Consider the following 5,576-nt stretch of genomic DNA (forward strand, 5'->3'; position numbering starts at 1 on the left):
CTTTTTAGCAAGGAGATATTCCCGGATGCTTTTGGTGAGCCATGGAGGCTTGTGTGCTCTCCTGCTCGCTTTGATCCTCATTGGGATTACCTTCCTTTGGGCTTGGAGGATCATCTCCTTAAGGAGCGACCACTCTCCTTGGACACCTGGCTCCCCTCCCCTCCAGGACCTCAGCGCTTCTCCAACTATCCTCCTTAGCTCGTTGAAGTTTGCCCTCCTAAAATCTAGGGCTGCTGCCTTACTGCATGCCTTTGCCACCTTGCGCTGGATGGTGAATTCTGGCAGGCAATGATCACTGTCGCCCAGGTGGTCGAGCACCCGCAGCCCCCTCACCAGGTCATCACCCATGGCCAGCACCAGGTCCAACAAGGCATCCCCCCTGGTGGGGCTGTGCACCTCCTGGGTTAGATGGAGGTCCTGCACTCAAGTTGGGGCCCCAACGCCGCCCAACATGGCCACCTAGAGCCCTGGGCTGATCCCTGGTGCTCCCTGCCAGCACAGGCCTGCTTCACCCCTGCTTAAATCACTGCTATCTAAGGTACACATGTAGACACTGTACCCGGGAGCAGTTTACTATGGTGCGAACTGCACTGGAGTTGATTGCATCACCTTAATTGCACATGGAAATGCACCTACTGTCTTTCAGGACATAAATACCATATAAGTAATTATTACATTTGTGGTATTTACATGAGTTGTGCTCAGTAAATCTCACATAATTTTAGGATTGAGCATACTGTTTGCTGCATAAATGTTGCCATCTTTCTAGACACTGGGCATGTCTACATGTGTAAATGCTGCAGGGTAAATTTACGCTAGAGTAAATTAATCTAGAGGAAACGTACCCTGGGCAGGTATTTACATATGCAGGGATCCAGTAGCAGATCAGATGTGGGAACAGATCAGCTGCTCCTGGTAGCAGTCTGCTCCTGCTGCCTCCAGCCCTGTTCTTGCTTCCTGAAGCAGCCAGAGGGATCTCTAAGCTTGCCCCTGGGTACTAGCCCAGAAGCTGGCAGGGAGCATGGGGCCAGGAGACATCTTTCTCCTGGTGGAGGCTGGGAGACTGCTCCACCACTGGAACCCACCTAGGGACAATGTTCCCCCTGCCCTGGCAGCAGGGAGCTCCTGGCCCTGGCTTCCTGATTGGGGGGCATGGGACTTGGAAAGAGCTGAAGGGGAAGGGCAAGTCCCAGACCCCTGCCTCAATCCACTGGTGAGGCAGCTAGCACCACAATCACAGGGTGAGGAACAGGCCAGTTCCCTGACCAGTTCTGCAATTTCAGAGCTGGGCAGGAAAAAAGCTCCAACTCTGTTCCCAGCCCAGCTATGTGATGACAGAGCTGGGCAGAGTACAGGCTCTCCAGCCTGTTCCCAGACCCCAGTCTGTGATTGTGGAGCTGCAACTGGGAACAGTCTCTTCAGCCCCCACTCTGCAATTAGGGAGTGGGGGCTGGGAGCTGCCTGCTGCCGGGACACTGGAACATTGTTCATGCCTGGGCTTCTGTGCAAGCAGCTCCTGCAGGCAGGGACCAATCTGGTGCCCAGATGACTGGGAGCAAGTTTGCTTCCATTTGGCCATCTACACATGCTGTGCAGTGCAGTAAGTAATCACAAGTATATTCACTACTTGCATTTACAGTTAGCAAATTTCCTTGCAATTAGAACAAATAACTGTAGTAAGTGTCTTCACATGGAAATGGGGACAATTATTGTGCATTGATTTGCTTTAATCTTAAGCAAAGTATCTCATGTAGATGTACCCACCCACATTCAAATCAGATAATAGAAATCTAATCTCTAATCTCTGGTGGTATCCATACAGTACTCCTGAGAAATTTGTTACCCAACCTAAATGGTGCACAGAAATAAATGTACTAAGTGTTCTGTATTATTGCATTATAAACTGTTTATAAGTGAGAGTGTCATTCTCAAGCATCTATTAGATATATGATTCACATCATTCACAATGATATATGAAAATATCATTGTGAATGATGTGATAACTTCTCTACAACCATGATCCAAGGTGAATGGCACACAGAAATTAATGCACTAAATGTTCTGTATTAATACATTACAAACCGTTTACAAGTGAGAGTGTTATTCTCAAGCATCCATTAGATAAGTGAAAATACCATTGTGAATGATGTGCTAACTTCTCTACAACCATGATCCAAGGTGCAGCTTTAGCTGAGTGTTAGGGTTTTTTGTTTGTTTACTGTTAACTTTAGAGCTGTGGAAACAAATGCAAACTAAAAGAGCAGAAAAGCAAATATATGAATCAGTACAGTAATCGTAGTAGTTCGATCTAGACACCAAGTTACGTGCAACAGGTAAAAGGAGACAAGCATGAGAGGTAATACATAAATGATGTGAAACTGTCTTAAATATGCAGTCACTGTTTCTGAATATGATATCATCCCTTTCTGTTCTTTCTAGAGCAAAATTGAATAGTTATCATAATAACTATTGGCTTCAGAAAGTAGCTCAAAGTACCATAGAAGCTTGTAGTAAATTCCATTATATTTGCAAGTAGCCAAATATTTGCAGAGCATGAACCATATTGTAAAGATGTTTGCTCATTTCTAGTATGCATCCTGTCTGTATAGTTTAGTGCTGTGAGGGGTTTTTTCTGTACCCCATCAGTCATGTGCAGTATGAAAAGCAGTCAACCATAAAGACTGCTTCTGATTTGAGGCTTTCTGTGAACCTCCTTCCTCTTTGCTGATGCCCAAAGCTATGATCCTTTCCATTTATTTTTTTCAACTCTCCTGTTCAAAATCTATATGAAGATGGTCAGCGGAGATGCATAGAGGGTGAACGGGGGTGCATGTGCACCCCCTGAGAGTGCTGGTGCACCCCCTGACAGGCTGCGCTCCTTACTTAGGTGATGGGCACGGGGGGCAGGCAGGAGCGCCAGTAGTCCCCCTGTGAGTGCCGGCCTGGGAGTGGGAGTGCTGGATGAAGTGCCGTGGCCACTTCCGGGAGCACTGCGGCCACTTCCCAGTCAGCGCGATCGGCCGTGGGGGGACCCCCCCAGTCACTGACTGGTCACTGGTGGGGCATGTGCCCCCACTGACTAAGGTGGCACCAGTCGCCCATGAAGATGGTAGGAGTCTTCATGAAGAAAAGCAAGGTACAGTTTCCTTAGTATGCCAATGATACCAGCTCTACGTTTCCATCCTGCTATCACAGTTGCTGAGCACTTTCTACCATAATTAGTCTAATTGAATTAAATAAAGGTATATGTTTATATACATGAGAAAGTGGTCACCACCTAAAACAACTGGGCTCTTAGTTTAACACCATTTTTTAATTGTTGTCTGCAAACACATACAAAAGTACTTAGAAATTGTGGCTTCAGTACTAAAGCAGCCTCAATTGCCTCCAAGAGCATTTAATCTATCTTTTAAAATTATGTGGACTTTCTAAACCAATGATGTCCCCATCTGTCTTCCCTGAAAGATGATATTTCACAATCAGGTACACCTATCATAATAAACCATTAAAATGACTCCAGCCCTTCAATGTATTTTTAGAATTTCATATTTCACCAAATGTTATATATAATTCATGGTCAGGGGATATGATGGGATATGACATTTATCTCATTTGCAAAGAAAGGACAAATAACTCACAGCTGCATATCTGCAAATAAATTATAAGTACCCTCACTCACCAGCTTTTATTTTCTTATTTCTCTTTGTGTTAATTTATGTTTCTTTAATGTTAACAGCCTCTTGAGAAACTTAAATTGTTTGGACTGCAAATGCTTGTACTATTACAGCATAAAGGAATTCCAGGATTGTATATTTTAATTAAAACAGGTGTATATTTAAGAAGTGAATTCATATGGAACCTCAGTAAAATCTGAACAGAGGAAACAATAGCCTTGACAGCATCAGGATAGATAGGATGTATTTTAGCAAAACTGCTAGGGATTCTTCCTTCTCTTTTTCTTTCTGCAGATCAGTCACTAAAGGGAAACATCCCATATGCACCATATTTGTAACCTTGCTTTCATTGATCTTGTTGGGGGATGAGTCTCAGAAGCACAGAATAACAGTAGCCATTTATTGGCTTCAAGCTTGTTTACTCCAAGATAAGTATTGGGTGGCTGTATTGTCATCTAGACATATCCCTAGACTGTTACTCAATACACCTATTTTCCATTCCTAGCTTTGTGCCTGGTCTGCTGTGAGCACCTAACAACAGTCGCTCACCTCTGCATCAAGTCTTTGTTAGATCTACCCTTGCAATGAGCTAAAGGCACTCAAAACATGATCATCCATATGTTAAAACCCCTCACCACTGCATATACTTGCTCCCCTTATGACATCTATTATGGGTCCTCCTCTTATAACATGAGCACTTTATAGTAGAAAGCTCCTATTATTGGCAAGTCAAATCTGGTAATTTCATAGTCCTTAAACTTTATAGGGTTCATCTGGGTTTTGGACTTGATTTGAGGGCCTGAATGATCATAATGTTTTAAAGGGATATGTTCATTCATTACTCAGAGTAAACATAGCTCACACTTGTTTGTTTGTAATTAGGAAGTCTGGAATGAAAGTTTGGATCAGATGCCTTTCTTCCCCAACAGCTGTTTCAAGTTTGACACCACTGAAATAGATTTTTCCCCAATACTTCTGTTCCAGATGTGTACAAGGCTACATAGAAAGTCAGTTAGAAAATACGAATGGGGTCACCTGACCCCAGTTATCTTTCCTGCCTGGTGCAGGGAGGGGCAGGACCCAATGATCTTGCGAGGTCCCTTCCAGCCCCTAACAATGTATGAATCTATGTAGTGCTGGGCATTTAGTATGCTGATAATAATCAGCTCCCCATTTCCACCATAACAGGTGGCTGGTACATTATAATTTCCAGCATATCAAGTTAATCAGAAAATTTCCCTGTTGTTTGGAAATCTCCAAATAGGCTGCATTCATGAGTTCTATACCATAAATGTAAGAGGTGCGATGGGGAAAGGAAATATTGCTAGGCTGCCCTTGTATTGGTGCAGTCCCTAGCTTCAAGAATGGTACCTGAACTTTGCTGACAGCTGATGTGGTTAATATTTACATTTACCTGTAGAACTGCTGTTTAAAATAAATAAATAAATAAATATTATAAATATATCAATAGAATATATAATAAAATAATATATAAATATACAAATATATAACAATAAATATAAATAAATTATAAATAAAAATATTTAAATAAAATGGCATTTATTTAATATGACATGTGATAACAAAAGTACATATAACAATTTGAAAAACAAGACTGAACATGTGACCAAACATGCAACCAGTTACAGGAAGGTTCAGTATCCCATTGTTCCAAGATATGCTCTCCCTCTTTTCAAAATCTCTGCCAAAAATGTGGTGATGGGACTGTACTGGGAAGATCACCAAATTCAATTTATACTGGACCTGTAACACTGACAGAGAAAGCCCTACTAGTAGTGTGCACTCTTAAAATAATGGGGAACCAGCTCGAATGGCCTGCTAACTCCTGCAGCAGCAATATGCCATGGAGCATGCACGTGCCCTAACAATCACAGTGTACAG

The sequence above is a fragment of the Gavialis gangeticus genome, unplaced genomic scaffold (genome assembly GCF_001723915.1).
Source record: "Gavialis gangeticus isolate Ggan-Ray unplaced genomic scaffold, GavGan_comp1, whole genome shotgun sequence".
In the NCBI taxonomy this organism is placed as follows: Eukaryota; Metazoa; Chordata; order Crocodylia; family Gavialidae; genus Gavialis; species Gavialis gangeticus.